Raw genomic sequence first — 13,425 nt, 5'->3', positions numbered from 1 at the left:
AAGGTACAGCATTTTTTTTTGTCTGTATTTTTGTTAACATTATATCCATAGTTATTTTACAGCAGATGTGTACAAACTTAAAGTCAAAGGGTTGATGTGTCTGGAGGTTTTCAATCCACCCAAGCAGGAGCCACACCTGAGAGTTGAGTTAAGGCCAAGATCAGCTAATTAAACAGGTGGAATCAGGGGTGGCTCCTGCTTGGTTGGAATGAAAACCTGCAACAACACCAGCCGGTTCCAGATAAAGTTGAACACTCCTGTTTTACAGTATGGAGAGGAAGTACCAGAATGGTGGCCAAGAGGCTTAATGTCACTCTGTTAAGCTCTCTCTGTGGCTAATATGTACAGTCTGAGACCACATTGAAAATGTTTGTGTAAAAATTTTTCTGAAATAAACACGTTCAGGTTCAACAATGTTTAAGAATTTTGAAATATTTAAAACAAAGAAAGTAAATGTTCAATATCTTGAATATTTAATATTCAAGAGTCTGCACTATTTCCAGGTCCCTATTTATATGCAGATCTGTGATAGTGACCATGTTAACTGCTTTGTAAAAATAAAAAATAAAAAGTCAGATTTTCCTCATGTCTAATCTCTTCTAATGAAGCACGTTTTTAGACAACAATTTAAAGGATTTGATCTAAAATTGATCATAAGGTTTTGCACAAACTTGTAGAGTCCATGTCAGCTCCAGTGCATACTGTTACTAGAGCAAAAAAAGGACATACAAAATACTAAGAAACATCCATGTAAATATTTCAAAGATTCTACTTTCACTCAAGTTGTTGTCAGTAATATCATTTGCAATGAAAATTGTTGTATCAATACAGTCACAGCACCTGCTCCAGAGAGAAATATTCACGTGTCTTCCCTGGCAATTACAGCGACACTAGCCAATCATAGACGTTGGTGAGCTCCCGTATGCAGAAGAGGGCAGATAGCGCTTTCCTCTGAGTGTGTTCCACTACACTACCTTGTGATGGAGCATGAACAGGAGTTTGAAAAGATGCAGTTGGCTGGTGACGGGTATCTTGGAGGAAGCACATGTTTGCCTTCACCCTCTGCAGTTGATATGGGAGAGGTGGCCAGTGGGTGGGAACAGGAAAGAAATAGTTTGTTACATTGAGGTTGAGTATTCACTCCTGCAGAAAACACTGTGACAAAGATGTCTAATACAATACTGAACATAATAAAGCATGGCTGAGTACCAAAGATGGCAGCAGCCTTCTTTAAAATGGCCACCCCAACTCTGACCTCAAATCACATTTCTACAAACTCATGATTTAAATCATTGTAACTCTGTAGATATTTTGACCACATCTTTCCATGTATTGGGAATAGTAAAGCAACTATGAAGCTAATGCAGTGATGTCATTATGTGACCATTAATTTTTCACATCGTCCCATGTGTAAAAAGCTGGACATGCCACTGGTGTTACGACAGTGATTGTTAATTCACACACACACACACACACACACATACACCAACGCCAGTTTCAAGGGCTTTTACACACTGTCATGCCAAAAACATACCCCATCCCTCTGGTACATAAAAGTCTTTGTGCACGTTTCCATCCCCTGTTTGAAAGTAAAGAGACTGTTGAATTCATACACAAAGCATTTACCATAAAACACTGGTGTTTACATGAACATTTTCTAACCTTAAACACGTACTGCAGGCCTCAGCAGGAGCCAGCGGCCTCGCTCACTTACCAAATATGTCCCAGAGGCAACATTAAAGCTGTCTGATAAATCGAGGCTCCGTTCTCACAGACGGTATAATCTAGAAACCTACAAATCATTACAGATCCACAGAATGAAGCATGATGAGAGTTGACTACGGTTGCCAGAATGTAAAATAAACTCATACATAAGTGACTTCAATTATTAAATAACCCACATGTTATACGGTTCAATTAAAAATGAAATGAACCTTGTGTGGTAATATATTGGATAAAGTTTGTACTTACATGCTGGAAATGATTTTTGCTTGCATGATACATTGATTTTAATAGGGCTTGAAATTAGATTTTTCATATGTAATACCCTAAAATGTTACTCATTCAACTTCAGTAAGTGGTCAGGGTTGTGGTGGATCCAGAGCCTAAGCTGTTCGGAACATTGTGCCTGAGGCGGGAATACACCCTGCAATGGGACACCAATCAATCACACCTAGGGCCAATTTAGCATAAATAATCCACCTATTCGCATGTTTTTGGGAGGTGAGAGGAACCAAGAAGAACCTGGAGGAAACCCTTGCAGACATGGGTAGAACATGCAAAAGTCCACGCAGATAGCAAACTGAGGATGGAACCATGATCCTGTGAGTTGTGTTCCAGGGATAGGCTCCAGATCCACCAGGACCTTGACCAGGAGTGAGCGAGTCACCAAAGTGAGTGAGTGAGAAGGAAAATATTTTTAAATTGCCGATCAATATATGCAGCTTTATGAATGCAGTTTCATAGATTTGGGGAATTTGTAATTACGGGGGCAAATACATTTTCACAACGGCCCAGTTGGTATTGGATAACATTTTTGCTTCAATAAACATTATATTTTAAAAACTGTATTTTATGTTTGCTCAGGTTGCTTTTGTTTTAGAAAGATCTAAGTATTACAAAATCTAAGTATTTTGATATTTGCATATTGCATCTATCTACTTCTATGTTAATGATTAGAGTTGACACTCAAATATGTCACAGTGTGTCCTTGTTCAATGCCAGACCCAGATGGACTGTACATGACAACAAATAGTCAGAGATATCAGACTCTTGGCTGAAAATTCCAGTCCAGATTAATTATTTGGAAAATGGAAAATGTTGCACAAGGTTAATAAGTAGGTTCATGTTTGGGTTGCAAAAAAAAAAAGTCATCTTAGCAAGTGAAAATATCTTTAATATAGTCTTTTATATATAGATTTACCATAAACCCAAATATAAGATTATTAAACCTATTTCTAGACATTATTCCTCATTTGTAGAGTTCTATTAACAGATAATTTTGCTTCTTTCTAGAAATAAATGCTTATAATGAGTAAAATTATCTGCCGATAGAACAAAACTATTTCAATCTTGAAATAAGTACAAACGGCTTGAAATAGGTTTAACAATCTTATATTTGGTATATTGTAATCTTATAATAAGAAAAACTTGATAAATTCGACTATATTCAGTATTTCCACTTGCTAAGATGTCATTTTTTGCAGTGTATAAACACCATTTTGAAAGATTTTTGTTAGTTGATTCATTTATTTTATTTACACTTTATAAGTGCATCTTATCAAGTGAAAATATCTTACAAAATATATTACAATAAACCCAAAGATTTCTTTTAGTACACTGTAAAACCGGATAAGTTCATTTAACTCAAAAATTGTTAAGTTGATAAATCAATTTCTTTAAGCCAAATACACTTAAATATAACAAAAATTTAACTCAAACTTGTTATATTTAAGTGTATTTGGCTTAAAGAAATTGATTTTTCAACTTAACAATATTGAGGTAATTAGTTTCCTCAAATTTTTTGAGTTAAATGAACTTATCCGGTTTTAATTTCACGCTTGACAAGCTTGACTTAGTTCTATTGGCGGCTAATTTTAAGCATTTATTTTTAAACATTATCTGCCAACAGATGAAGACATTTTAAAGCTTGAATTTAGGAAACACGTCTAGAAATAGGTTTAAAAGCTTTAATCTTCTATCGGTTTTTTGTGACTATATCCAAGATAATTATATCCAAGATAATTTATATCCATAATTTATATCCAAGATAAATGTGACTATATCCAAGATATTTTATCCAAGATAATTATATCCAAGATATTTCATACCAAGATAATTATATCCAAGATAATTTATATCCATAATTTATATCCAAGATAAATGTGACTATATCCAAGATATTTTATCCAAGATAATTATATCCAAGATAATTTATATCCATAATTTATATCCAAGATAAATGTGACTATATCCAAGATATTTTATCCAAGATAATTATATCCAAGATATTTCATACCAAGATAATTATATCCAAGATAATTTATATCCATAATTTATATCCAAGATAAATGTGACTATATCCAAGATATTTTATCCAAGATAATTATATCCAAGATAATTTATATCCATAATTTATATCCCAGATAAATGTGACTATATCCAAGATATTTTATCCAAGATAATTATATCCAAGATAATTTATATCCATAATTTATATCCAAGATAAATGTGACTATATCCAAGATATTTTATCCAAGATAATTATATCCAAGATATTTCATACCAAGATAATTATATCCAAGATAATTTATATCCATAATTTATATCCAAGATAAATGTGACTATATCCAAGATATTTTATCCAAGATAATTATATCCAAGATCATTTATATCCATAATTTATATCCAAGATAAATGTGACTATATCCAAGATATTTTATCCAAGATAATTATATCCAAGATAATTTATATCCATAATTTATATCCCAGATAAATGTGACTATATCCAAGATATTTTATCCAAGATAATTATATCCAAGATAATTTATATCCATAATTTATATCCAAGATAAATGTGACTATATCCAAGATATTTTATCCAAGATAATTATATCCAAGATATTTCATACCAAGATAATTATATCCAAGATAATTTATATCCATAATTTATATCCAAGATAAATGTGACTATATCCAAGATATTTTATCCAAGATAATTATATCCAAGATCATTTATATCCATAATTTATATCCAAGATAAACGTGACTATATCCAAGATATTTTCACTTGCTAAGATTTCTTTGCAGTGCACAGTGTATTTCAGTAAAAAAATAATAATAATAAAAAATTATGCACTACTTTTTTAAGTGGAGTTTTAATGTGGGAACAAATTTCACTCGGTGGTCTTTTGTATCCTTTACAAAAAAAAGTCACGTGAACTTCACAAGATTCATGTAAATTTGCAGGGAATTTGGAGGTGCTTTTTCTTTTTAGACATTTCACATGTGTATGTTTCACATATATTGTAAGTGCTTTTCTTTTCGTCTCCTGTATTTATTTATTTATTTATTTATTTATTTATTTTTACATCCCCCCATATTATTTTCACATTATCCATGTAGTGCATATTTTGAAGTTTGACCTGCTATTGCATACACCGCCCCCCCAACCCCCCCCCCCCCCCCCCTCAACACACATATATTTTTTACTTATTTACACAATTGTTCCAGTGCAGTGGATTGCGTGTTTAATTTTCACATTATTTTCCCCTATATTGTTTATTCTCATGTGTTTATTTTCGCACGCGCAATTTTATGGTAGGCTTCCTAACGTTCAAATGGGTTTAACAGACTTTTCCCCTCCTCGTGACCACATATTACACAGATTATCATAGAAACATATTACACAGATTATCATAGAAACATATTACACAGATTATCATATAAACCAAACTGTACCTGTGCAATACTCTTTATGTCTAATAGGATATATTTATTCATTTGTAGACCGGCCTGATCTGGTCTTTCAGGTTACCTGTACACTTTTTGCTTGGCAGAACGCACAGTTTTTCGCGCAGGCTTTGCTTTATCCGAGGTAAGAATGGAGAGGGAAGAGGGGAAGAGGAGACGCAGGAGGAGGAGAAAGAGGAGAGGGAGAGGTTGCTAACGGTGTGCAGGACAGATTTGCGGAAGGTGGAGCTTCACCAGTGCGCTTTATTTAGCGGGATTTGGCGGAAATGTGCGCATGAACGCGTTCCTCATTAGCGCGCGGCTCTGCGTTGATCAGACTACACTTTCTCAGGTAAGAGTCTCTCCCATAGTTTTATCTGCAGCACCTGCAGTGCACATTTCAATCAGAATGAACTTGGAAATATTCTGCATGGGGATTGATGACACACTGGGGATTCTTTGGATAATTAGATTTTTTATATCTATGCATAATAAATTTTCAAAGAACCACGGCTATTACTCCTAATGCCTTTTAATCATACTATGATGCAATATGAGTACAAAGACCTCTTTAATAGACCTCTTTAATGACACATTTGCTGTATATATTTCTGGCATAACGTCTTTCAGGAGAATATCTGTAATATGAAGTTCTTTTACTACAAGTAACTTGTACATTTGCATTATCTATAAAGCTTTGAATGTGTTTAAATAATGTCCTGCTGGGCATGTTCATCGTTTTCTTCATTTCTATTTCATTTGGTTTGGTTTATGAGACGACTACTGTAATACGTGAATATTCGGATATACACTCTTAAAAAAAATAAAGCTTCCGATTAGAACCAAAACTGTTTTGCTTTTTTTGCCAAAGAAGGGAACCCTTTTAAGTTGCACAAAGAACCTTATACTCTCTAAAGTTCAAGTTCTTTAGCGAACCGTCTATTTATTGGCGCTGTAAAGAACCCAGAAATGGTTCTCCACAGCACTGCCACAAGAAACCATGTTATCAGAAGTTCTCAAAAAATAAAAACCTTAGTTGGAGCTTTAAAGAACCAAAGTAAGGTATTTAAGAGTGATGCCAGGAGAACATTTTGCAGTCTCACAAAGAACCTTCTAGCGTTCACTTTAACCTGTTAAGGGATGATACCTTGAAGAACCAATCACACTGCTCTGAAGAAGCTATAATGAAACATAAAGAACTTCTTTAAACTACAAAGAACTATATAGCTCAACCCTGTACAATGAATGGTTCTTGACAAGAAGAAGGTTCTTTGCAGAAAAAATCTCTTTTTTTGAGTGTAGTGTGGTGCAGATTCTCAGCAGCAGTTCTCAGATGCAGTGTGTAAGAGATGTACTGTATGTGTATGAGGAATGGTCAGCAGCAGATACATTTGAATCATCTGATGCAACATTGGGGATGGCTTGGAGGCAGGATGTTAGGGTCGCCACCCCACCTGCAGCTAACACAAAGAGACGGGACAAAGATGAGAAGTGCTGGCTGGCTGCATTGTGTGGCATCAGTGGCCAAACTCATTTACTCTTAGAAATATCTGTACTTTTCAAAGTATAAACGACTGTAAGGTATTTGGGACCTAGAATATTTAGTGTAGCTTTAAAACTCACTGAGCTGGGATTTTAAGAACCAGTGTACATGGAACAAAAAGACATGTGCAGTATCTTTTACCTAGTAGTCTGAGAAAATAAAGGGAAGCTGCAGCTTGTTAGGTTGTCAGAAAAAACACCAGGATTCGCCAGGAGTTTAGTAAAAAAGAAGCGTGCTAATTTATGATAGTAAAAATTGTCCCTCCAGCTGCAGGGATTTGTATTTGAGACTAAGTGGTAGACAAACTTGTCTAGCTTGTGGGTTCACTGCACTCAAATGGTTTAGGACCAAATGCACAGAGCATATTTGGCTGCTCCTTAAATGTGAAAGTGAATAAATTGCTTTTTGTCATGTACTACTGTAATTAATATTTAAAGCATTCATAATGTTTTCATATACAGTAATATAATTTACAGTACAAATACAGTAATTAAAAGTAAGTAAAAGCTGCATTTTTATGGACTAGCTGTGTATTAGCATAAAAATCACTGTTACATTTTTACTGCCGTTGAACGCTTTTACAAATACACGCTGTAAATAAATTAGAAAGAGTCAAAAATCCTAACAAAATACTGGATTACAATGTTTTTATTAACTTCATTTTAGTAGCTTTCTGAGTAGCTAGTGAGCTAATTTTGCTAGCCAAGTATTAAAACAGTGTTAATTTGCTTGTTATAGTAACATCACTTAGCTGTTAGTTGTTAAGGTTTAAGTGTGGGATGAAATAATAGCTTATTATCAGACAGAATTTTCAGGTGAGTGTTGGTTATAATTTATGTTTATATATTTTAGTAGCTACCAGCAGCATGTTATAATAGATTATTTAAGCTAGTAAGTAGTTAGGTAGCTAACTAGAGGCTCTAACTAATCAGTCTCCTGTATAACCTTAGCTCAGGTTTAAACTTCTTGCACTTACTCTGGTTTGCTGATATTGTTGAAGTTACAGTATGGTGTTTTGCCAAAGAGGGGGGAAATGATGGAGTACTGATAAATGAAGGGAAAAAATAGCCAGCAGCGATGACGGTCCTTTGATGCTTTAATGTTTCGACTCTTAGCTTTTCTGTAAAAATAATGATGCTGTATATGAGTGGTGGCCAGGAAAAAGTGGATGAATTCTGGACATAACATTGAATTCTGCTAGTAATATTCTTTGATGGCTCTACTTTAAGAAAGCAAAATGAAATGGAAATGTTTGTGTTTACGTTACTTTCTAACTGAATGAATGAATCAGCGATTATTTCCCAGTGATTTTAGTGTGAACAGAGATCATAAGAGGATGAAGAGGTAACGATGAGGCTTGTGTTTAAATGTAATGTTTATGACTTTTACCTCAGCTGATGAGACTGATATGGATGATGCTGATTGTCAAAGTAAGAACTCATTTCCCACTATAAACTTATAGGTCTTTAAAATTGGGCAGAATTGTTGTTTTTCTTTAATACATATAGATGGAATTGGAATGAAATCTTTAAATGTCATTTTCACTTTTCTGCAGTTTCTGCAGTTTTGCAGAACTATACATATAGTATAAAATATCCAAATTTGACCACATGAAGAAGTTTTCTCAGGGTACCACACATTGTGGTGTATAACTATATAGTAAGATCCTGTGATCTGCCAGTACTCTATTTTTTACACTCTTCTTTTTTTAGAAATGACATAAATCCTTTGCATTGTGTCATTATATACTTGTATAGTTTTCTATGTCTGAGGATACAGTAATGCCACTAGTCAGACTGCTACTCAGAGACACAGTGCATCCTTTCTAGATTGGGAACAAGTTAATGAATGATCTTTCGCAATCATTTGGATTGGAGATGTTTAAAGTACAGTACTCCTGCATACCACAGACTAATCAGACATGATGAAGAGCTGGCACTTTTAACGTTCTTCAATCGTGAGGTCAAAACAAGCCCGAAACCATCTTCTCTTCGGGTAGGTCCATCAAGTATGTGCTGAAAGGTCTGCAGATGTTCTTCGAGTAATAAAAAAAAAACGTCTTTGAGGTTTAGTCCTTGAAACTGTTCCATTCTAGCATGCTGTTTATCATACACTAAGCAGGCGTCTTACAGTGGAAAACCTTTGGTGCTGGAGTACTGTCAAGTCAGGTCCTTTTCCTTAGATGGTATAAGCCACAAGACTGGAGACCTTCTGCAGCAGAGTGCACGAGCATGTGTCTGGCCCTGATCGATGCCTCGTCTCCTAGGAGACAGGGAATGTGTTTCGTTGCAATTAGAGCCTGTTGCAAAAGCATCCTGGTGCATTCGAGAGAAATCTGTAAACTCTCTGTGTAAATGATCCTACATGAGAGAATCGCTGGCACACTGAGCAGTGGCAGACTTTCCTGGGTGTTCCTAATTAGAAAACATGCTGTCCTCCAAAAGTAAAAGAAATGTATAGCAGAGACTATAAAATTTATGTCAGGAACTCTGTGTATTTTAATGTAGGAGTAATGGAGAAAATGTGGAAATGGCAAACATTTGATATAATGCCTTGATCTATTAAAGAAGCACGAACAAACATCTGATACAGTGATTCCACAGGAACACACTGACTGAGACCCTGTGAAAGACATTTTGGTTACTTCGCATGCTCTTGAATGATTAAAGGAGCATGTACGAGCTTCCGAGATCAAAGTATTGAATATTCTAAAGGAGTGAATGTTCATGTAGTAATTTAAACATGCTCACACTGGCATCCTGAGTTTTAAAAAGCCAGATGTGAGCACAAAAATAGACTTATAAGAAACAGATGCCCATGTCATACAGTCAGGTCCTTAAGTATTTGGACAGTGGCACAGTTTTCTTAATTTTGCCTCTGTACACCATCACAATGCATTTGAAATGACACAATCAAGATGTGATTGAAGTGTACACTTTCAGCTTTAATTCCAGGGGTTTAACAAAAATATTGCATGAACCGTTTAAGAATTACAGTCATTTTTTTACAGAGTCTCTCCAATTTTAACAGGCGTGGCCTGTTTCTTCGTTATTTCTTGACAAATTATGGAGATAAAAGGTCTGGAGTTGATTCCACTCATTGAATTTGCATTTAGTAGCTGTTCATGGGAACTCTCATTATGCGGTCCAAAGAGGTGTCGATGCAAGCGAAGGAGGCCATCATTAGGCTGAAAAAAATACAACAGACCTATTAGAGAGATAGCAGAAACACTAGGAGTGTCTCTATTAACAATTTAGTACGTTCATAAAAATAAGGAATGCACTGGCGAGCTCAGCAACACCAAAAACCCTGGAAAACCACAGAAGACAACTGAAGTAGATGAATGCAGACTCCTTTTCTTGTTGAAGAAAAACCCCTTCACAACATCTAGCCAAGTCAAATACACTCCGGAAGAGGTAGGAGTATCATCGTCAAAGTCTACCATCAAGAGACACCTTCTTGAATGTGAATACAGACAGTTTACCTCATGATGCAAACCACTAGTAACACTCAAGAACAGAAAGGCTAGATTAAATTGAATCTTTTGCTTAAACAAACAAACAAAAAAAAGCCTGACCAGTTCTGATGCAAGATTAACTTGTACCACAGTGATGGGAAGAATAGAGTATGGAGATGGAAAGGAAGGGCTCGTGTTCCAAAGCACACCACATCATCTGTCATACATGGTGGAGGTAGTGTTATGGCATGGGCATGTATGGCTGCCAGTGAAACTGGATCACTGAATTCTGACATGTATAGAGCTATACTTTTCTTCTTTAAGCAAACTGATAGGATGGCACTTCACAATACAGATGGATAATGACCCACAATATACTGCGCAAGCAGCCCAAGGGCTTCTTAAGGCATAGAAATGAAATGGTCTTAAATGTCTCATGACCTCAACCCAATTGAACATGCCTTTGAAGACAAAACTGAAGGCAGAAAGACCCACAAACAAGCAGCAACTGAAGGTGGCTACAGTAAAGGCCTGCCAAAGCATCTCAAGGGAGGAAACTCAGTATCTATTGATGTCCATGGGTTCCAGACTTCAGGTAGTCATTTATTGTGAAAGATTTGCATCCAAGTATTAAAAATAATCCTAATATTTATGACTGTTAGTTTGTCCAGTTACTTTTGAGCCTGTGAAAATGGAGGGGCTCTACAAGAAATGACTGTAATTCCTAAACTGCTTCAATTACATCTTGTAATTCATTTCAAATCCATTGGGGTGGTGTACTGAGGAAAAATGACAAAACTTGTGTCGCTGTCCAAATACTTATGGACCTGACTGTATATATATTTGCTGTACATATGCTGTACATGTGTAAGTCTGATGTTACCATAACGATGTTTGCATGTTGGCAATTACCTCTGCTTGACCTATGAAATTGTTATTAGGTTAGCTACAATTATTTTCTGAAATGTTTACCTGTTACTGGAACTCCGGAAAGTGGTATCATTTTCAAGTGTTTGTGTGTGAAGCATGCTGCAACTATAATTGAAAAATGGTATAAAAGCCAGTATGTGAATTTAAATTGTTTTTGATTCCTGCCTGCCAAGAAACATGTGAAAAGCCCCCGGCTGTGGTGTATAAATCGAAGCAAACCTTGGAAATATTTATCATGTCACTTCAGTGTGTGCCATTTCAGATTAAATATTACAGGCTGGTAATGTTTTGTTCTGGGACTTTTTTCTTCTGTAGGCTTTGAGTGCCAGAGAGCCACTGTTGGCCCTTCAGCAAAGAGCTTAACACTGAGCTGCACAGCTGTATTCTTGAGTTGCACATTACTTCACAAATTTATGATGGCTTGATTTGATGGGGTTCACCGTTCCTGTAGTTCTAAATAATTGCAAACTTTTCATTTGTAATGCAGTGGAATATTATGAAGGTTCAAGCTTCATAAATGGCAATACCTGTGGGATAAAATAAAATGGGTGTAATAATTAGTTAATCAGTGAAGGATACCTGGAGTTATCTAGAGTCTTCAGTTAGCGCTATAGAGCCAGAGCCTATCCAGTGAACTCTGGATGTGAAGTCGGAATACATTTGGGACGGGACACCAGTCCATCACAGGGTACCTGGGAGATTTAGTTACATTACCGCACAACTGTTAGGCTATTAAATATTTAAGCAAGCTAGCTAGCTAAGTGGATCTCATGTTGTTAATGTAGCTACACTGCTGTTGTCCTCCAGAGTAAGACTTAGGGGCTCTTGTTTAAAGCCACCATCCTCAATAAGATTTTGTTATGAATAGATGGGGCATGGTGGCCTCACACCTCCAGGGTTGGGGGTTCGATTCCCACTACTGCCCTGTGTGTGTGGAGTTTGCATGTTCTCCCTGTACTTAAGGGTTTCGTCCTGGTACTCCGGTTTCCTCCCTCAGTCCAACAACATGCATTGTAGGCGTTATGCATGTGTTTGTGCATTGTAGGCATTGTGAATGTGTTTGTGATTGTGCCCTGTGATGGGTTGGCACCCCATCCAAGGTGTCCCCTGCCTTGTGCCCCAAATTTCCTGGGATAGGCTCCAGGCTCCCCAAGACCCTGTGTAGGATAAACAGTATGGACAATGGATTGGAATGAACAGATACAAATTCAGATATGAAAAGGAAGCACTCTATTCCGTTTGTTTGTTTGTTTTAAAGAAAGATTGGTTTACAGTTCACGGATAATTGGTGAGACTAAAATTGTGGCTCAGGATTGTGATCCTGTGGGATGCATCAAAAAAAGTCATGAAAGTGGGCACAGGAAAGTGCGTTACTGTGCAAAGAATTCATAGCATTCATTCATCCTTAGTAGCTGCCTACTAGCCTAATGTTAAACCACTACAACTCTGACACTGCAATCCGAATGCAAATAATGATACGGATGTTTGGTACACGAAACAGATACAGGTACTGTGTATGTTGTGTTACACCCTTACTGACCATGGATAAAATTGTTTGTCAAATGAATAAATATACATGTAATGATCTCACTGGAGAAGAGGGAACAGTAAACAGAAACGTGTACACAGGCGTGCATGAGCCAGTGTGCATTTACAGTACATATGGGTTTATTTGTTTGTGAGAGAGGGAGCGTGTTCATGCAAGTCATCTAGTACAAGATCCAGGTGCACATGAAATATTGAAGCTTCTGTATAGAACACGAGAACATCCCAGTAAATTAGGGACAGACCTCTTCTGCAAAGAATTAGGCCTTCATTGTCTACAATGTAATCTATTCTATCTAATCTTTATTCTCATGCATGTATTCAATGTATTATCCCACTACTTCAAATCATAATTATCTTAGCAGCCAGCATGCATTTATCTTGACTGCTAAGGACGTCCAACTGTAAAACTACCTGTCTGTATCCCCTCCTCGATAATATTGACTACTGTAAACCAAACTCTGGTGAAAAACACACGGCAACACAGCTCCAATTTGTC

At 36.2% G+C, this 13,425-nt stretch overlaps 1 protein-coding gene across 3 annotated transcripts in view; it reads left to right on the top strand.

Annotated features, from left to right (window-relative positions):
• The first annotated feature begins 5,573 nt into the window (after positions 1–5,573).
• The window catches only part of cald1b (caldesmon 1b), a 37,488-nt gene continuing 29,636 nt past the window's right edge, over positions 5,574–13,425 (top strand). Inside the window, exon 1 of one of the 3 annotated variants that reach the window (XM_053631192.1) lies at positions 5,574–5,803. The gene's annotated coding sequence lies outside the window, so the exon portion shown is untranslated. The remainder of the gene's footprint in view (positions 5,804–13,425) is intronic. The other 2 variants (XM_053631190.1, XM_053631191.1) reach the window with 2 other exon arrangements.

This window comes from Ictalurus furcatus, chromosome 8 (genome assembly GCF_023375685.1).
Source record: "Ictalurus furcatus strain D&B chromosome 8, Billie_1.0, whole genome shotgun sequence".
Taxonomy (NCBI): Eukaryota; Metazoa; Chordata; class Actinopteri; order Siluriformes; family Ictaluridae; genus Ictalurus; species Ictalurus furcatus.
This window is presented reverse-complemented; position numbering and strand designations above follow the sequence as displayed.